General features: G+C 40.8%; 1 protein-coding gene across 13 annotated transcripts in view; it reads left to right on the top strand.

Annotated features, from left to right (window-relative positions):
* Positions 1-21,965, top strand: part of PDE1C (phosphodiesterase 1C) — a 596,098-nt gene that overhangs the window by 317,499 nt on the left and 256,634 nt on the right. The window lies entirely within an intron of this gene.

The following is a 21,965-nucleotide window of genomic DNA, read 5'->3' as shown; positions in this document are numbered from 1 at the left end:
AGCTCAAAGCATAGTTACAAATTCTTTTAAGGGCACTGATGTTTTTTCTGATTTATCTGTGGAAAGGGTAATTTAAAGTAGAATATCCTCCGTCATCACCCTCCATTACTCTGTTTTATTGAGAAGAGTTTGGAAAGCACGTTCCAAAGAAATAGAGTTGCTTGGACATTTTGTTTGCCAAGCATTAGAAGCCCACAGTAAGTCTAAAAGGCTAGTGTCTGCTTTTCATTGATTGTATTTGACTGGTATTATAGCTTTAAACAGATTATATTCAGATAAAAAATCACTAATGCAATTAAAATCTGCCACTAGGTTTCAACAATGGTACTTTCAGATGACCACTTTAGTCTTACCTTTTCTAATGAGCATCATCTCATAGCAGAGATTCCTGTGTCCTATGGTTTCCAAATAAAGTCAATAATTCAAAGTTGTGGTGTTGTAATTTGATATGCAATGTAGAGGTGCACAAATCATTGAGAGAAAATGAACTGAAACTTTAAAGCTTCCTGAGGTTGCTATACTTTTCTAAATATGGTGAGCTTATACAGTTGGGTAAATGATTCTGTCTTGTTCAGGTTCATCGGGTTCATGGTAGTAATTGCATGTGAACCATTGAGCAGAGTGTAAATTATCATTCAGATTAGAGGGTATAGTAGTTATCAGTAATGAAAGGTAATTTATCATTTTCACATGTCGTTAACCTGGGGTATGAGATGTTTCAAAGTTGCTTCAATTTTATTTTAAGGGGAGATAAATAAATAGGTAAGAGGGAGTGAGAGCTGCTCAAACCTGTCAAGTTTCAAATTACTCTGTTGATTATTTTTGAAAGCATGTTTTTGCATATCTGACATGAATGCTGTTGCATTTTTTATTACATTGATGTAATAAAGAAAGACTGTCTTGTACCAGCTTCATTAAAATCATATGAAATGAAAATTAATAGAGCATTGGTTTGACCTCTTCTATTTTTAATCACATACATATTTTCATATGAAATAGATCCATGTCTACTAATCTATCATTCAGTAATAAACCATCCCTAAACTTAGAGCTTGAAACAACCATTTTGTTTTGCTCACAGTTTTATGGGTCAGGAATTCAGGAAGGACTTGGCTGGGGGATTTGTATCTGGCCCACTGCTGTGAGCTGGGGCTGCTGGAGATGGAAGATCCACTTCTGAGATCGCTTCCTCTGTCACATATGGGGAGTGTTGGTACTCCTTGTTTCTTTCTCTCTCTCTCCACATGGCTTTCATCCTCCAGGGTGTCTCCATGGAGCTTGGGCTTCTTAGTGCATGGTGGTCTCAGAGTAGTTGCACTCTCAGCTGGCTTCCTAGCCTGTATCTTCCAAGACAAAAGGCATGGAAGCTTCTAGTCTCTTAATTATGGCCTGGGCCCAGAAACTGGCACAGTGTCACTTCTGCTGTATCATATTAGTTAGGGTATCACAGAACCCACCCAGAGTCAAGAGAAGGGGACATAGATTACATCTCTTGATGGAAGGGTGTTAAAGAATTTGAGGTCTTCTTAATATACCAAATTTCAACATTTTTCAGAATGATTTTGCTTGAGACCTTTACCAGGGATCTGTAAATTTGGATTATGTGATACCTCATTTGATGAATAGTAGATGCTTTTAACTATATCTTGATACTCCTGTCAGATGCTGGTCCGTTTGAATGTATTCTTGTCATTTGGTGATTAATTCGGGCTGGGAGCAGCTGTGATTCCTTTTTCACATTAGGGACAAGCATACTGTGTGGACGCAACTGGTTCGTTGAATTCTATGTGTAGTAGTATGGCTTCAGTTAATAATTAGTCAAACAAAGCTGGTGGCTTCATGTAGGAAAACTAAATGACATAAATGTTCTGTTGAAAAGCTTTAGATCAGATAGGTTTGCTTTGGACATCAGGGAAGAGACATCCAGGATACAAAAATAATCTACCTTTGTTTAAACGTTTTTTTGCTAAGGTCTCATTTCATTTCATTTATGTATTTATTAATCTTTCAAAGCCATGTTAAAGAAAAAAAAATCCGCAAACTTTCAAAGTCATCATCATCCTGCTCTAACTCAACTGAGGCAGATATCTTCCTTTAAATTTTTTATGAAGTGCTGGGCAGACCGGAGTAGTCCGGGAGAATGTTTTGATGTTTGTGGTTCTACTGAGTCTCACTTTTAGCGTTAAGGGAAATGTACTCATCTCTTCCAAGACCAGAATTACAACCCAAAGAGTGATGTTATAAGTACTCTTTACTGGGTTGGCAAGGGCACCAATAGATAGGAGGTACGCTCTCCCTGCACAGAAAACCTTATCGGATTGGGCTTTAAATCAACTCGATTTAGAGGGAGCATCCTTTTGCCTTGTGAATGGTCTTGTTCACGAGGGCCAGTCATTCCAAGAGATTTACTGAAGTAGTGAAATGGTAATTTGACAGCTAGCGAGGATTATACCGGAAACCTGCTTCCCCATAAAATTCCCATCAGGTTGTTTTTAATACAGCTGCAGCTTCAAGTTATCAGGTTTGGCTTTGAAAAGTTTATATCCTTGAGAAAGCAGGCCAGACCATGTACAAAATAATCACAAATGCCTAGAAATAATCTTATACTTCTGGGCTGCCACTGAAGGAAGGAATTGCTGTCAGAAATAATGTTATAAGCTGACTATGTTAGGAGTGTGTCTGACACACACACACATACACATAAACACACTCATCCCTATTTCAGTATGCTAGGGAATGCTGTGATTGATCAGCACAATCAGAGGCAGAGGTCCAAATAAAGACATACGCACAAACCCGAGGGACCTCTGCAGACATACGTCCAGTTTTCATGTCTGGATTGTGGAAATACTTTGGTCAGGATGACCAGGAGTTGGAGTTTTGAGCAAAACCCTCATTAGTATGAAGGTTTTTGTTGATTTATTTGTTGTTAATTCTAGCTCTGTTTAGATAGTTTAAATAGAAGTTCTCATTGTGACTATATCTGATTTACCCATTTTATAAATCTAGACATTTCTTGAGCAATTACTTTAGCCAAAGGCATCTCTCATGTTTTTGATAATCATATTATTTTGGTAGTCATGTGCATAGTACTTTAAAGAAATCTCCCAATTTACCAAAAATTTACTTAATACTATTGCCGTACACTTAAGTAAATACTGGAAATAAGAAGATCTGTAAGAAATAGCCTCTGTGAAGAGGTGCACAGGCTTCTAGGTGAGACACATGAACAAAATAATTATAATAGAAGGTGGTAAGGGCTACAACAGATACAAACATTGAAGGTCGTTGGGAACAGTTAGGTATTTTGGGAGGAACTTACATTATCATACACTCTTCTCTCACTAGATCACAAAGATAGCTTAAAATATTGCTTATTATTCATGGCGTTTGAAAGTTTGGGTTTATTAAAGTCTAATAGGATGGTCCAGAATCTTTTCTCTTAGTTTTCTTTGTCAGATGTATGTTTTGCCAGTTCTTTAGGAATATGGATAATAGATTGGTCTCTGTCTGTTGCAAGGCAAAACAAGGAGTTATTTTTCCCTTAAGTGTCTAATGCCTTCTTTCACTTGGATTTTTATGTGGCTCAGTAATCAGGTTTGATGAGCCCAAAAATTGATTAAATCCAGCAAATGATTTCCTTAGTCAAGTCTGCCCATGTTCCGCCTTAATGAATCAGCATACTTAATGAGTCATCAACAGAACTGCCACCTTTGCTGTTAATAATAGATTGTCGTGTGTAGGGGGTGGGAAGGTGAGTGTATATCACCCTGTGGGAAAGTTGCCTTCTAAGAAGTTGTATCGTCGTGTTAGCAGGTGCATCTTTTGCTTAACTGTGCTCCCATTTCATTCCCAGAACACACTAAGTCTCATTGGTGGATTTTGAAGCTCTTTCAGCATCATTGACGTAGGATCAGTGGACTGTTGTTCTCTACCTTTGCAATGGAAAATGACAGCTAAATAACTTGCTGGGAAAGTTAAAGGGATAATGGGATAAATCAAGGCACATATTTTTGCATACTTATGGATAACCAATCCTGTGTATTACTACTTACTTAGTAGTACTGATATTTAGAGCCCGAGGATTAGTGATGACATTAGGGACAAGAGGATCTTCTAAGAGATAAAATCCTTTAAAAAGTATTTTCCTATTGTGATGACTGATATATTCCTAAAATAGTAAGAACATATGCATCAGCTATGAGAATATGTCCAGTTTACATTCCAAGATTTGCAACTGAATCAGGGCAACTTTACAGTGAATGGTGGCAGGTCCGGGTAGACCAGAAAGAGCAGCAGAGTGGTCTGGTTAGAGCACAGATCACAAATGGACATGAGACTTAGCCCACAAAGGATAATGCCCAAGGCAATTAATATGGGAAAGGCCCTACAAGTACTATAAATTGCAGGTGAAACATAAGGGAGAAAGGAGGATGATGGAGAGTCTACATAGATAGTTTGGTCAGAGTTCAGAGTGGCAGGCAACTGCCACTCACTTATTCCTTACTCACTCAGTCACCCTCCTACTATATCAGCAGGAGTCAGAGGAGCACAGGTGCAAGGATGTAGACCCAGAAAGACCGAGGCAGGAGTTAGGAACTAGGTTTAGTGAGAGAGGGTGCTGAGATATGTAAGTAACTCAAGCACTGAGTCGGGGTAGTATGTCTAGACTTTAGTAGAAGGAATGACCTTGGCATTGAACTTTCATTTTCTGAGTCAAGAGAATCATCTAGACACAATTGAATCTTCTTTTCTTTTCCATCTTCATGTCTGCTAATTACTACCATTCTCCCACTCACTCAGGATCCAAACCTTTGAGTCACTTTATATGTTCTTCTGTTGTATGTGTTTCTTCAACTTTAACTTTTTGTTCTCTCCCTTCACCCATGATAAATGGGTGTCTTACAGGTTGTGGGCTTTTCCTTCTCACTATTTTCATTCCCGTGATCTTGATCCAGTGTCATTACCCATCTCTTAGAGTATTGAATAGCCTGCTAACCTCTCTCTTTATTGTGCTGTCTTTGTCTTTTCCATTCTGCCCACCCATGACTGGTTACTTTTTCTACAGTGTCTCTGATTGTGCCGTATCTGCTTAGAAAATAACAACAGCAACAACAAGCCTCCGCTGGCTTCCTTTTGGCTAATAAAGGCCTATCTTGTCTAGGATTTTAAGGGTTTCTACGTCTGTCTCTACCTCAACGTCCCTGCCTTTTTTCTGTTACTCCCTTCTATTCACCCTGATTTCCAGTCACGTTGAGCTCCTCGCTGACTGTCATATTTGCCTTGTATTTTATATCACCCCTTCTTCATTCATAATCTTTCTAGTATTTTGAGTGTTCTCATTTTTACCTGCTGAAATCCTGTCTTTTCTTCAAAGATCAAATTCAAATGCCATTTCTTTCCCTGGAGCCTTCTTAGATCTTTCCACCTAAAAGAGATCTTGCTCTCCCAGTTACTAATTCCATGTACTACTTCCATGTACAAGAAGTAGTTGGGTGCCTGTCATTCTTCTTGGCATCATTGTGATTTTATTGAGTAGGGAATATGTTCTCCAAAAGTATGGTGCCTTGGACATAATTGTTAAGTGTAGGTTGAATTTATGCGTGAATCAGATTGGGATCCTCCATGTATTTCTACCATGGGCCAGAAATAAAGTTAGAATTACCAGGTGGAACTGTGGGTAAATAAGCTCAGATTGATAAATGACTCATAGTTACAAATGTCTTTGCAGATCACCACGTACTTCCACATTTAGGTCTCTTTGGCCCTCACACTGGCCAGAGTGGAGGCCTATGAGGTCAGCAAGCCAGCTGGCATGCATGAGCAAGAACCAGAAAGTACATAATTGCTTGGATCATTGACTCTGCTTTTCTTTTCGATTTAAGTTCTTTCAACATGAACCTCTAGCTTTGGGTGGCAACTCTGAGAGTATTTTTGCTGTACGTCAGTGCTTCAATCTCCATCTTTCCTCCATTCAAATAATTAATCCTGGAGATGTTCAGAGTAGTGCCACATATATTGGTTTGGGGTGTATTATTCTGAATATTTAATAACTGCATGGTGTGCATCATTTGGCTTTTCTGTGGGGTTTTAGCAAAATGTTTTTGATAATCATTTTCTTAGATTGCCTAATAAGGCCTAAGTACATCTTTAAGACTTTAGCATCACTCATGCTGGGCATATAAAGTTAAACCCAGACTTTAAGTTGCCTGGGTAGGCAAGTCTCTAAATCCCTCCTAATCCCAGTACTCTTAATACTGAAGAGGCAGAATTGACTTGATTGATTCACTCATTGGTGAGAGCTCCCAAATTTGGGCCAAGTCCAACTACCAACAACAGCAGCTTAAGAGGCAGATTTTGGAGGCACTGGGTCCAATAGTGTAGATTAGAGTTTCTTACCCTTGGCACTATCGATGGTTTCATTGTGGGGCTGTCCTTTGCATTGTAGGATGTTTACTAATATTCCTGGCCTCTACTCACTAGATGCCAGCAGCAACCCCACATCCCCTAGTTGTGATGACCAAAAATGTCCGATGGAGGGTTAAATCACCTCTGTTGGAGAACCACTGGTGCAGGTGAAAGATTAAGAATCATATGTGGATTCTGTCACTAAGTTAGCTGTGCCAACTGACTCCTCTGTGGTCTCAGTGTCCTCGTCTATAAAGAGAGGAGGTTGAACATGAGGATTTCTCTGGTTTTTTTTTTTTGGCTCAAAAATGATAGTCTCTGATTCTGATTACTGGGGTCCTCCCACAAGAAAGTCCAGACCACTAAACAACGTTTATTGTGAGGGCAAGCACTCTGTGTCCTGTGGCTGAATCACCGGAGAGGACTGAATCATTGCCGGTTAGCACGGAGGTCCCTGGGCAGGTAACATAATCTGGCCCCATAGTGATGGTCCTTTGGCTACAAGCCAGATCACTCTTGGTTTGGATACTTCTAATTTCACTGAAATAATGTGAACTAATCAGGAGAAGGGTATTTAAAGGACAATTGCCAAAACACACACTTTGGCAGAAACATAGGTATGCCTAAAGGGCACCCTGTTGATTAAACTTATTGTCTGTCCGCTGGGGGCCAGGTGCTTCACACACATTATCTTATTTAATCTTCACAATGATTGTGTTTTACAGATGAGGAACTCAGGGAAAATAAGTAGCTTTACTGAGGTCACAAAGCAGAGAAATGGTTGGGCTAGTGTTTAAAGGGAGGTCTTTGAGATGCTAGAAGCTTCTTGGTTCTTTCCATTTCAGTGGTTTCATAATTTTTTACAGCTGTTGAACCTCCTCCCCTCCCCCCCAACCAGTGCAGCAGCTTAAAGCTGAATAAAATCAAAAGGTCAGAAAGATACGCCTTTTAGAGTTCGTCTCCCCACTCTGCCAATTGCTCTTTTCTCATCAGGACATTTTATATTTGAAAATTTTATGTTTGGCCTCAAACCAAAAGTTGAAGCTCTTAGGAAAGTTTAATGAAGACATAAAAAAACCCCTACAAGCTATATTTAAATAATGTCATTGAAGGGGGAAAATCCTTCACCTCTACCACCAGGTTTTTTTCCAAAATCTTCTATTTTAGTACTTAACATCTTAAAGCGCTTTGAAGGGATGTAATCAGTCATACATGAATATATAACTTTTTATGCATAAAAAGTAAATAACAAAAATAGAATCAGGTAAAAGAAAACCTGTTCTGTACTTTTCTATCCTCTGATTTAATAGATAATACCTTTTTGAAGTTCATGAGGTCGCTGCCTGAATTTTTCCCTTTGCCTCTCTACAAGTGGAATCACTCTCAGCTTTGGATTGTTTATTCTCGTAATTTTGGGATGTCAAGGAGAGGGAACCTGGATGAAAATTTCTAAGCAAGCTGGAGGCGGTAGACTAAGCCCAGAGTGTGTATTGGAAGAGACGTGTCTGTAGTCTCTGCTCATTCACGAAATGAGAAGGGCGTAGGGTTGGGTCAAGAGCAGGGGTTTGGAGTCACCCATCCTTAGGTTGAAATCTGAGTCCTGTCTTGGTCAAATGGAAATAATACTTGCTTCCTAGGGTTCTCGGAACCCAGAAGGAAATAGTCTATGTGCCGCACATAGGAAGTCTTTGGAACCCACAAGGAAATAGTCTATGTGATGCACATAGGAAGTCTTTGGAACCCACAAGGAAATAGTCTATGTGATGCACATAGGAAGTCTTTGGAACCCAGAAGGAAATAGTCTATGTGATGCACATAGGAAGTCTTTGGAACCCAGAAGGAAATAGTCTATGTGATGCACATAGGAAGTCTTTGGAACCCACAAGGAAATAGTCTATGTGATGCACATAGGAAGTCTTTGGAACCCACAAGGAAATAGTCTATGTGATGCACATAGGAAGTCTTTGGAACCCACAAGGAAATAGTCTATGTGATGCACATAGGAAGTCTTTGGAACCCAGAAGGAAATAGTCTATGTGATGCACATAGGAAGTCTTTGGAACCCACAAGGAAATAGTCTATGTGATGCACATAGGAAGTCTTTGGAACCCACAAGGAAATAGTCTATGTGATGCACATAGGAAGTCTTTGGAACCCACAAGGAAATAGTCTATGTGATGCACATAGGAAGTCTTTGGAACCCACAAGGAAATAGTCTATGTGATGCACATAGGAAGTCTTTGGAACCCAGAAGGAAATAGTCTATGTGATGCACATAGGAAGTCTTTGGAACCCAGAAGGAAATAGTCTATGTGATGCACATAGGAAGTCTTTGGAACCCAGAAGGAAATAGTCTATGTGATGCACATAGGAAGTCTTTGGAACCCAGAAGGAAATAGTCTATGTGATGCACATAGGAAGTCTTTGGCACATGGAGAGTGCTCAGTCAGTGAGGGCTTGGGGGATCTTGCAGAGAGAAACCAGAATTCCCTGGCCACCGTGCAAAGGGCTTTGACCTTGAGATGGCGCAGGGTGGAAGTCTTGGGCCCTCTAAGAGAACTGGTCAGAGGCAGATAGGCCCTGCTCTTTAGGTGCTCTGTGAGGGCGGGGCTGTGTGTTATTTACTGAAGAGTAGAATCAGCCTTAACAAGAGATTGGTGACTGTCTTTTGGGGCCTATGTAAAAGGATGGGAAGAAGATTCGGGTAGGTGGGGCAGGAGAGCTAGCTATGCGAGGGCAGTAGTTAGTGGGACATGGGCCTTAACTAAGAAACAGAAGTTTGGAAGGGCCCAGTCTGGTGTGGTTATAGAAGGTCTTTCCACAGAAAGGCACTCACAGTTCATCTTCATTTTTAGTTTTCTGTTTTGTTTTATGTTCTATGTTCTTTAACCTATCACAGGGTGAATAGCGCTATATTTTGTTGGTTGGTAGCATGCATTCTAGAGTCAGAAGGCCTAGCTTCTAATCCCTGTTCTCCTACTTCCTGTGTGTGTGACCTTTCGTAAATTAATTTCTCTAAGCCACTAGTTCTCAAGTGAAGGCAGTTTTGCCCCTAGAGGACATTTGGCAGTGTCTGGAGACATTTTTGGTTATCACATCTGGGAGTGGGGTATACTACTGGCATCTAGTATATAGTGGCCAAGGATCCTGCTAAACGTTCTACGATGCACAGAACATCACCACCATAGCAAAGAATTATCTGGTCCAAACTGTCAGTAGTGTTGAGGTTGAGAAACTTTGCTCTAAGCCTCACTTTCTTCATCTGTGTAAAAGAGAATAATAATAGTACTTACCTCATAGGGTTGTTATAAGGGTTAAATGAGATAAGGATTGAAAGCATTAAGGACACTTCCTGGCTTTTAGTAAGTGTAAAAAGAATTTTAGCTATTATTATTAATGTTACTCTTTTGACCTATGATTCATTGTTTATGTAGTGGATTTATGAATTCTGTTTCATGGTTTATGTAGCTGACATATACGATTTTACAGGTGAATTAGATGCACTTAAATTTTATAAGGAAAAGATTTTAAAGTACTTTATATCATGCATTGAAAGAGATTTTGAAGTTGTCTTGAAGGGATAATATTGTTTGGTTTATGTAAATACAGTGTTCTCTATACTGAAACAAATCAGAAATTATAAGTTCTACATGCTGTTATAGTCTGTTAGCCCTGAAAAAGCGTAAAATCACAGATCTCAGAAGAAATTCTTTGATATTATTGCATATTGTTACATAGGAGGCAATAAAACTAAACAAATTTGCTGGGAAATGAAGTCCCATCCCTTGCATGCAGGGAGTGCAGAAAGTAAATTATCATAATAATTTTAGCGAAAACTAGTAGCTACAATGTAAGTCCCAATATAAATTGGAATGGATTCCTATGTAGTAGATCAGACAACAAAAATATTCCTTGAAAGTGATACTTTCACTCCAGTAACAAGTACAGTACCTCTGAAAACATGGTTCTGTCTGGAATCACCAGACAAGCTCCTCTCTGCTGTTGAGTTTGTGAATTGAGGTGCTCTGCCACTAGGGGATAGACTTGTCCTGGCTGTCTTGTTGCCCTCTGGTAGAAATACAAATGGAGGACTTGTGGGTTGACTTTTCTATAATCAGTTCCTTAATCTTTAAGATATGTTTTATTATTTAGATCATAATCAAGAGTTTATTTTATCATTAGCACAGCAATTAGATAGCTTAAGAAAAGAGCCTGATGTGTGCCATATGGATGGTGAGGTGTGTATCATCCTTCTGCTGTTATGTCAAATTTGTAATTCCAAAAAATTTAGCCATGATTTTGTGATAATTTTACTAGTTCTAGTGTACTATGTTGTTAGTAATAGTAATACATTTAGTAGTCCCTACTGCTTACTCATAACCCGTTATCAAGAGAGAAAGATAGAAAATTAATCCCTTTAGTAATGCAAGCAGTACCTGTTGGATGGGTGAACAGAAGCCTCATTCCTTCAGAATACATAGTGGTCCCCTTTGGAAATGAAGGCGCTTAATAATAACAATAGCAATGATGGTGATGATGGTGGTGACGATGACTGTGATGATGGCAGTGATGGTAGTGGTGGTCCATGAGCACAGCTCTTCACGAAGCCTGTGCTTTATGCTTATTAGATCGCAGTAACTTCGTACTTTCACCTGTTTGTTTTACATCTGCTTTTTCCCCTGCTGATTTTCCTGTATTGAGAAATGTGTTTAGGAGCCTGATTTGGAGGTTTGACAGATGAGGTTCTGATGAAGCCATTGTAAAGCTTAAATCGCTTCCCATTTAGCGTCATTATTTTGAATAGAAAGAAAATTTCTTTACTTAGTCTCTTGTGTGGAAAATGAATTGTGTTTAAAGGGTATTTTGGCCTCCAGATTGGTTCCCCCTCCTTGATATCAGTGACTTACTTCTGCCATTGGTTTGTGTGGGACACTGTAGGGGCATAATTATACCAGAAGTCAATAAATAAGGCAATACAGCACTGGCACTCAGAGCATGGGTTTTGGGGTCTGCGAGACCTAAGTTTAAATCCCATTTCCATCCGTCCTTAACTTCGTGATTTTTCAGCCAGTTAAGCATACGTATTCTCAGAGTATGGGCTACTAATAGTAGCTACCTCATAGGGTTGTTGATAAGGATTAAATGAGACCATGTATGTATGATATATGGCCCAGTTCTAGGTATATAGTAAGTGCTTAATACATATTGGCCATTAATATAATACCCTCCCTCCCAATAAAAATTTATGGCCACAGAATGCCATTCTTCATCATAATTAAGAGTGAGACCTTGCAGAGTCTCTGCAAAACTTAGTCTCCCCCAAGGACTTATTCTGCTTGCACAAAAGATTCATTCTTTAGGATCTCATTTGTCAGGGGAGCAGTTGGAATGGTGCCAGAGAGTTATGGGCAGAGGGGAGAGAAGCTGCTGCCTGGTACTTCAGGCTGATCCACAAAGCTGTGAAGACACAGTATGGGTCTGCAGATAGAGCCTTAAAAAAGGACTCCAACTGTTTTAGCCAAAGATTCTCAGTTTCACTGGTTCACTGCTACTCTCTTGGTACCTATGTTCATCTCTAAGAGGTCCTGCGATTCACAAGTCACTGGGTGGGGACCTAACATATCCACCAGAGATTTAAAAAAAGAGGAGGTCAAATTTACAAAATGAAAGCCAGTCCACATGGTTGGCATTAACAATACTACTGAGAGGTTGAAAGAAGAGCAAATTAAAAGTATTTAGTTTTAAAAATGAGTTCTACTGAAAGTATTGAGTAAAATAGAGTTAAACACATTTTATCTGTGGATGTAGGTTTTGTCTTGTCTGACTCCACTCCCAGACCAGACTCTTCATTTCATTACATGTTTACTGAGTATCAGCTATGTTCTGGTCACGCACCATGAGACATTAAAAAAAAGAAGCAAGATGTAGTTTCTACCCTCAAGGAGCTAATGGCATAATGGGAGAGAGAGGGACCCAGGCAGGTTATTTCAGTCTAAGTTCTTTGATAGAGATGCAGAGATGCAGAGGAGGGGCACTCCGGCTTGGTTTAAAGCTTCAGAAAAGGCTTGGTGGAAATCACACTTGAGCTGAGACTTAAAGAGGAATAAGAAAAGATAGCCACATATGGAAAGGTGGTATAGGTATTTATTTAGAGGAAATAACATGAACAGGTAGTTGATTTTTATCACTGCTTTTGTTACCTGAGTCCCAGTCTCTGCTCTGGCTTGAGTGAGGTTTGGGATGCAAGGGTAGGGCTGCTTCAGTGTGCTCTGGGTATCCTTGAGGGTGAGCTGCGAGCCTTAGTTACCTGCTGCACAGAGAGGTAGATAATCACCCCTGTAAGGGCTGCAAGCAAAGGAAAGAAGACAATTAATAAAGACTGTTCTCTACTTGAGGGCATGCAGGGTGGCCCCCTTGACGCTATGGACTACTTGTCTGTCAGAATGGCTCATCCCAAAGAAACCAGGGATCGCTTCAAGATAGGAATCCAAAGGCAGATGAAAAGAATCTCTTAGACCTTCCATAAGGGAGTAGAGATTAAAAGTGATGGTGAGAAATGTTCCCTCCTCCTTGATTTTCTCAAGGAGTTTTTGTGAGGCTGATATTATTTCTTATATGTTTGATAGAATTCATCAGGGAAACCCTGTGGGCCTGGGTTTCTTGTGGGACGATGTTATTCAAAGAATTCTTAAATGATATCAGAATCACTAGGAAGATGTGTTAAAATGGAGCTTGCTGAGACTCCACCGCCAAAATTCTGATTCTGTCGTCTGGGGTGGGGCCTGAGGATGTGCACTTCAGAAAGTTCCCAGGTGCCACTGGTGTGAGGAACCACACCTGGATAACTACTGCCTTAATAGGGATAGGGCTATTCTGATTTTCTCTTCCTTCTTGTGTCATTCTTGGTGAGTTATGTTTGTCAAGAAATTTGTTTATTTCACCTATGGTGTGGTATTCATCGGTACAATGTTACTTACCATCTTTTTATTGTCTGCAAGATCTGCAGTGACGTCCATTCTTTCCTTCCTGATATTCGTAATTTGTTCTTTCCTTATTTCTTGATCAATCTTGCTACTTATTTATTACTTTTATTAATGTTTTAATAAAACCTAACTTTTGTGTTTAACTTTTTCTATTAATTATTTTATATTTTGTTTCATTTTGCTCTTTATTGTTTCCTTTCTTCTGCTTACTTTGTTTTTTTAAAATTTTTGATGGGGAAGGTTGGCCCAGAACTAATATCTATTGCCAATCTTCCTCTTTTTGCTTGAGGAAGATTGTTGCTGAGCTAACATCCATGCCAGTCTTCCTCTATTTTGTATGTGGGATGCCACCACAGCGTGGGTTAATGAGCAGTGTTTAGGTCCATGCCCGGGATGTGAACTGGCAAACCCTTGGGCCACCAAAGTGGGGCAGGCAAACATAACCACTACGCCACTGGGCTGGCCCCTTACTTTGGGTTTAATTTTCCAACTTCTTAAGGTGAAACTTAGAGCACTGATTTTAAACCTTTCATCTTTTCTAATGTGAGCATCTAAGCAATGCAGTTCTCTGTAAGCACTGTTTCTCCTCTTGTCACTCCCTACTGCCTGCTCCATACCCCTGGTGTTGCACTTGTCACACTTGACTCTTGTTTGCCTCCCCAACAATCCTATAAGCAACTTCATAGAAAAGACCCTTTTCACTCATTTTCATTTCCCAGGTAGACACATAGGATGAGCGTGTTGGAGCAGGTGGATGAGTGAATTTGGCTGACCTGGTGGCTTAGATCCCTCTTCCTTTGTCCTTGTGTCTTGCGTATGTGGTTCTCAGATGAAGGAACACCATTTAAAGGAGGAAACATCATTTCTGAAGCAAACCTTGTGGGAGTGGAGAAATCCTTGTTTTGAAAAAGTATTATGGTAGGTGGCAGTGAGGCTGGGCTGGCACTCAGAGAACCTTATGCCACTGCCTAAGTCAGTTGAATTTTTTCTTAGCTGCCCCCTCTCCAGTGTTTCATTTGGAGGCCAGGTGCCCTTCGTGCTCATGACCAAATGGGGTCAAGATGAAATTTCTCTCCCTTCAAGTTGGATTTCACAACTGACCAGGTGCATGCTAGCTGGAATGAGGAGTTGCTTTTCCCTGTTCCTCAGCAGCAGCTGGCGTCTGTTGCAGTCAGGGGCAAGGACTGCCCTCTGCTAATATACTCCATATACTAGAACAGATAAGAATTCATCCTGTTGGGATTTTGAACTCCTGGATCTTCAGAGATAAAAACTCTCAAATGCATGGATTTTCTGACTTTTGAACAGCTTATTTAAAGGGAGAGGAATTATGGTGTTCATTTCTCCAGGGGAAATTGGAACTTCCCTGGGGAATTTAGTTTGGGGGCTCAGCATTATGTAAATCACTTATAATAAAAATTTATAACAAAATATCACTTCTTTATTCTCATACTTTTAAATCTATACCAGTGGTATAGATCTCCAAATAAACAAACAAAGCTATGCTGAGGAGAAAGTAAACTGCTTTGAAATAATAATGACTATTCTGGTAAAAATAATAATAGCTATAATAATACGTGATGATACATGGTCATCATAGTGTTCCTGGCACTGGGCTAAGTGCTTTCCACGTTTATCTCAGTTGATTTTTATTATACCCTCTGAGCTAGGTGCTATTATTGTCCCTGTTTTATGGGTGAGAACATGAGTAACTTTCTGAAGCTTACAAAATAGTGGGGCTTTGTTTCAATCGAGGCCGGTTTAGCTCTTGACCCCGAGCTCTTCGCTCCTATGCTATCCTGCCTCTCTATCTGACTTTGGGGATGTTGGGAGATAGTGACAGAGTCGGGTTATGACTTCGCGTTTGCCTTAAATTCATCATCAGTGCTGATCACACTCATTCTGTGCAGTTGATCTGGACATCTGCTTCTCTTCTGTTTGGTTTTCCTGTGCATCGAAGCTGAGCATGACTGGGGGCTAGCATGACCATACCTGGGGGAGAAAAGGAAAATAATCTTTGAAGAGAACGAGGACCTTAGTGAAAACTGTGCTAAGGAAAAGGGTCTTCAAATTGCTCAGCCTCTTCTTTCCCTGCTAAGGGGAGTCCACATACCAGATTGGCATCTCTGTGTGAGGCACAAATCTGTGCTGGCACAAATCAGCTTTTCTTCCTTTTTGTGAGATTGATGATGAGCTGCGGCTTCTGATTGAGCCATAATTGGGGGAGGGGAGAAGAGCGGGGGAGGGGACTGTCTAGAAGCTCCAGTCCCATCTGTCAGGCCATAAGAGGACTTGATTTCTTCCTCTTTCGGTTTTTAGAAGCTCATGATGGAAGCCGGCTTTTCCAGTTCTCTTCCCATGAATTCTCCTGGCTTCTCTTTCCATCAAGGCTCTGATTTCCAGGTGCTGTAAAGCAGTAAGTGGCTTTCCTGCTTACTGTGACCTGCAGTAAGAAACACATTTTACACCGTGACTCAGAGCGCACTCACACTCACACACACATGTTCACACATACACACGCCCACATGCTCACAGCTGAAATAAAAGTTTTATCTTACTACGAGTGATTAAGTCTATTTCAAATTGTATTCTATTTTATTAACATAAAAAATGTTGGTTGTGACCCAGTAAACTGATTTTGTTATCCACTGGTGGGTAGCAGCCCATACTTTGAAAATTATTGATGGTGATCAGTGGGAGCTGAGTATAAGAGCATAAACTGTATCCTTTTGTGGATATATTTGAATGTCCAGGTCCAGCCTAAATGCATTAGTAAACCCAGGTGCCATATTTTCCTCTAATCTGAATCAGAAGCGAGTCGTTTGAACATCCCTCTCAGGTCTGTGGGTCAGGCCAAAGGAAATAGCCCACATAAAACAGAACCTGGTGGAGTTTCACGGTGAAGGCCCAGGGCCCTTGACCTTTGCCTGCCTACGTGGTGCAAGGTGAAAGCACTAAGTAACCGGAGCCAACTGTGTCTTGGGAATCACCTCTGGCTCTAAGAAGCCCCAGAGAATCTGTGTTCTTTGGGACTTCACAGTAGATAACAGCAATAATGGAAAGCAGGTTTTTGTTTTTTTCCTTTGCCAAAGTGCCTCTCTTTAATAACAAAGGGAACTGGGCTTCTCCGATGCACAGGGTGGCATGAAATGCTCCCTGCTAATACATTCCATATGCGTTCTTCACCCAGCCTATGAGACTGTAAGTTCATTAAAACTGTTGAATGAATTCCAGGGTGAGGAAGATTAAGCTGTAATTTACTGTATTTCATGGCTCCCTTCTCCCTTTTCTTTAAGCCCATTCATCTGTGGGTGAGTCACAAAGACAGCAAATTCCCCGGAGAGTATCACACATCCTAGGGAACTGACTTTTGATTCTGCTGGGATGCAAACAAGAGAGAGTCTGCCCCTCCCCTCTTGCCTCTCCCTGCCTGTGGATTCAGTCCTCAGTTCACCGTGGGAAGGTCTTAGAGTTGTCAGCTGATCTCAGGTGAAGATGAGTTTGAGAAGTCACCTTCTGAATAAATTGTGTTGGTAGTAGAGCTCATGGTCTCCAGTTATGGACTGGTCTTCCCCATCTCCATCTTTTGGCTCACTTGTGAGTCCTTCTTTGTACGTCCATGCTCTGCTGTTGTGTTATGCCTGGGAACTCTACAAACAGCACTTCTCAAACTTTAATGTGATAACTGGAGGATGTTGCTAAAGTGCAAATTCTGATCCGGCAGGTCTGGAGTGGGGCCTGAAACTCTGCATGCTGATGGGTGATGCTGATGTCTTGGTCCCTGGTGCTTCTTTGAGTAGCATGGCTCCACAGGCTGGTGTGCAGATGGCTGAGAGGACACTCTCTGAATGTTTATCATCTTTGTAATACCTAGTATGCAACCATGGGATGGTAGATTTTAATCTACAGTAAGAGACTCAGGAATCAGCATTCCTTCCGGGTAGAGTTGATCTGTACCCTCCAGACTGATCACTCCTCTAAATGCGCTTGTCTTGTATCTTATGTGCCTTTTGGGAGTAAAGGTCCTGTTTCCTGTCAGCGGCTGTGTTCACATATGCTCAGCAGTGAGTGGATTCACTGTGAACTTGATTCTTGCCTTGGAGTTGTGAGGAGTAGGGTATGCTCAGGTGGCAGAGAGGTGGGAAAACTCTCAGGATGTGAGAAATTCTTGATAGTGGCACATTTAACCAGAAGAAAGCAGTCTGGGCTTGTTGTGAAGTCCCTGCTGATCTGGGACACAGCCTGACAGTCAGTCGAGTGACAGCAAGTAGCTTTGTTTTCCTCTTTAGGCTGTGGGGTCTCCACTCCTCTCCCTAAAAACCCCTTGATGCGGCCTCTTCTCTCCAGGACAGCATGTGGCTTTTCTAACTAGTTGTGGTAGCCTGGATTTCTGTGACACGTGGTTTTAACTTGACACATCACCATGGTTGATTTAAGAGGAAGTATTTGATCGTGCTGTAGCTTTTGGCCCTAGAAAAGTCTTAAGTGTCTTCTTGTTTTGCCTCAGGTGAAGCCAGAAGCTCACATGATGAAGGGTTGTGCCCAAGGTCAGACAGCCTCATGTGTCCTCTCCTGACTTCTGGGAAAGTGGAGAACTCATTTCATAACATCTTGGTATTTCTCCACCAACGAGTATTGCTCCTGGAATACAAACCTATGGCTTCCACTGTCTGGTGCCCCCTGACGATGTCTGGATACAGAGTCTCCTTGCCCCGCCTCCTCCCTCTCCCACACCCCACCTGTGTACAAGCCCTTGGACCCTTGTGCTCAGGGGGCCTCCTCCTGTTCTCCCACCACACATCCACACTGTGTTCTTACCTCTGTTTCCTGTTTATCCATCAAGGCCCTGGTTGAATTCTACCTCTTCCTTGAACTGAAGATCACTAGGCTGGGTGTCAGGAGCCCTGGGTTCTAGCCCCTACCCCAAAATAAGCTATGTGACATGGGCAAGATCTTTATAATTTTGTGCCTCAGTCCCCTCTTCTGACAAAGGAACTGGACCTCGAATTTCTCTAATTTCGTAATACTCCGATTCCGCACTAATCACTGCTTTCTCAGAATGGTTGCCCGTGAGACACTGTGGAAAAGGTGTCAGCTAGACCTGAGTTTAGATTTCCAGCTCTGCTGTTAATCAGTGTGTGGCTTTAAGCAAGTTATTTAATCTCTCTGGGGCTTCATTTCCCATTAGTAAAGGATGAGGTGGTTAGGAGGATTAATTGTATAGTGAAATTATCTAACGTATTAAACACTGTCAGGGTAATTTTTAAAAAAAAAAGTAAAATTATACTCATTCACATGTAAAATGAATCTGTATTAAAGATATTATTTAACTCATTATTAGTGAGGGAACTGGTAAGATGTTACAATTAGTTCAAATGACAACCCAAAGAACAGACGCATTTATAGACGAGGAAAGAGTAAGTGGAAGGCAAAACTTTTCCCACAGTGGACGGGGGAAGTCGACTGACTCTCCACGTGACAGAATCTATTTGCGTGTCTGTAGACAGAAATTATTTTGTGTTGTTATCAGTCATCCACGATTTACAGAGCTGTGAAATAGCTCAATGGCTGTATGGGATGTGCCTATTGGACAAGAATGGCTTACCTTCTTGGGCAGAAGCAAGAGAAAGACAAACCACTTGGTCAACTTTAAAGCTTTTTCTTCCTTCTAGTATATGTCATGACTCATCAATGGGATGGAGGAGCATAGCCCTCCCATAGAGGGAGAAGATGTCCATATTAGCAAGGGACAATGGTACCTACTGCAGTTGGCATTTATTTTGTAAATTACTCAGATTTATTATAAATTCTTAATTAGGTTTATTATAAAGTCAAAGACAATGAGGAGCTGTGAATCGCAGTTGCAGTCTTGCATCAAGCTGAGCATCCAGTTTATTTCTCCATTTTATTTTTATTTCGTAGTATCATCAAGGCCCTGATTCAAACACAGATAAGTAGAAGCATAGTGGTGTGTTCAGTTTCACCTGAGAAGATTTGCAGAGGTCTGAATTTTTTTAAATAAGCAATTCAGGGATTCATCCACATATTCAAATATATACGTAGATATGGAGGGAGAAGCTTTATTCTTAGGACAGCACAAATGGAAGTGAGGTGGGTCCCAATATATTAAATTTTGACTTGGGATAAATGCATTTGAGAGTGTGTGTTGTTGTATTAAATTCTTTTGTTTTTTTTGAGGAAGATTAGCCCTGAGCTAACTGCTGCCAATCCTCCTCTTTTTTTCCGAGGAAGATTGGCCCTGAGCTAACATCCATGCCCATCTTCCTCTGTTTTATATGTGGGATGTCTACCACAGCCTGGCTGGGTACCATGCCCGCATCTGGGATCTGAACCGGTGAACCCCGGGCTGCCGAAGTGGGACGTGTGCACTTAACTGCTGTGCCACTGGGCCGGCCCCTCTTTTTTTTATATAAGGAAAATATGAATATATTCTCTCTATAAAATATTAAAATATGACTGAGAAGGCTAAAGCGTCCATTCCTCTTTGACTCCCGTCTGTCTCCTCACCCATTCTTATCCCAGGTTTCTCCTGAAGTAGTGTAACTGAAGCCAGTTTGGGGTGTGTGCATTTTATATGATATTTATTTTTCTACAACTCACTTTTTCACTCACTCATTTCTTGGAGATTTTCTATGTCAGCTCATAAAAATTTACTGCTTTCTAAAAAATTCATAGTATTTAGGTTGTTTCCAGTTCTTCGCTGTGATAAGTTATGCTGGAATGAAATAAGAAGGCCCGTTACTGTGCTTATTAAGGGGCAGTCTCTAAAATGCACGATGCCGTGACTATCCTCTGTGCGTCCTCGCTCTTTCAGATGTATTGGTGCATGTAATCAATGTTCATTGCTTTGAAAATCCCTTTTATAACATTACACAATTTTTTAAACCTAGATTGCATTACCTGTTTGGGTGAAAGTTATTGAATGTGAAAACCTTGCTCTTAAATTAAACTCTTGATTCCTTGGGTTTGTTTCTATGAAATACTGTGATATCGGCCCCTCCCCTGCCTTCTCTCCTCCACTTCTCCTTTCCTCTCCTCTCACCTCTCACTACATTTACCTTCACTTTTTTTGCAGGCCCCGGAGAGCATTACACGTTTTATTTCATGATTTATTCTGCTTCTTTAACATCTGTAGATGATTGTTAAAGCAGAGCTGGGTGCAGCATCAATTTGAATCACAAAGATAAACTTAAGATGAGAAATTCTTTGCTTTTCCAAACAACGTGGGAAAGATATAAACTGGAAGTAAAATAATAAGAATAACCTGAAGTCGAGCTGGTTTTCACATCAACATAGATCTCCACCTTTGTCTATGGTTTGTGTAGATGGAAGGGTGAATTATGCCGTTCCTGCTGACTCTGGTGAACTTCTAGAAGCAAGAATAGTGAAATGTGTGAAGAGATTTCGTCAGTGCGCTTGAATGAATAAAGAAATATTTGAGAGGGGGAAGCCTGGGCCCTTTTAGATTTACAAGGAAAGTCAAAATCTGCACTTTCTCGTATGGTAACCAATCACGTGGCTATTAACCTTTGAAATGTTGCCACTACTGCCACATGTTAATATGGTAATTATTTGGATGCATCAAGTTAAATCAAATATACCATTAATATTAATTTTACCTGTTTATTTTTTAAGATGTAGCTACTAGAAAATTTAAAACGCAGTATGTGACTGGCAGTGTCTTTCCGTTGGACAGCATGCTCCGGCTGTTAACAGCAAAGAAGGCTGGCCCTGAGCCAGGAATGCTTCTGCCTCACCCTCTCTGTTACGGACGTGCTTAAGTTCTGATCCTACCTTTAGTCACTAAAGGTGATTAAGTCTGAATCCCAAGAAGACTTGCCTGTGCTCTTTTCCTGATTGGTTTTTGTAGATTTAATACGGTTTCAGTGTAAGACTTATTATATCAGGCTTTTGCGACTCTAAAAATGTGAAGTGAAGACTTTAAGGAAATAATAATCCCTACATTAGCCTAACAGATAAAAATTTTTGTTCTTTTTAGTTTTTCTGTAGTAGTTTGTAATGCAGCCCATGGCAGTGAGGCTCATCTTGATAGAAGAGCTGTGATAAAAGAGTTGTGATTTTTATTTTTGGTGAGGAAGATTGGCCCTGAGCTAACATCTGTTGCCAATTTTCTTCTTCTTTTTTTTCTCCCCAAAGCACCCCACTACATAGTTGTACATCCTAGTTGTAGCTTGTTCTGGCTCTGCTATGTGAGACGCCACTTCAGCATGGCTTGACTAGCAGTGCTAGGTCTGCGCCCAGGATCCAAACTGGCGAAATCCCGGACCGCTTGACCACTTGACCACTTGGCCATGGGACCAGCCCCCAGTGTTGTGAGTTTTTGATTGCTAAAAATTCCTTCCTTTTATCTCCTTACCTTTTTTTGGTGGATTTCTTTGCCCTTGCAAAGAAAATCGAAACAGTAGCCTTCATTTGTGGCATATTTGGAGTCTTCTATTTTCCCATATTGGTAAAGATGCATTCCTTTAGAATGCTGTAACTTGGTCTCTATTTAAACACACACATAAGCTTACACACAAACACACATGCAAA

Source organism: Equus asinus, chromosome 1, assembly GCF_041296235.1.
Source record: "Equus asinus isolate D_3611 breed Donkey chromosome 1, EquAss-T2T_v2, whole genome shotgun sequence".
NCBI classification, from domain to species: Eukaryota; Metazoa; Chordata; class Mammalia; order Perissodactyla; family Equidae; genus Equus; species Equus asinus.
The sequence above is the reverse complement of the archived record's forward strand: the minus strand, read 5'-3'. Positions and strand labels throughout refer to the sequence as shown.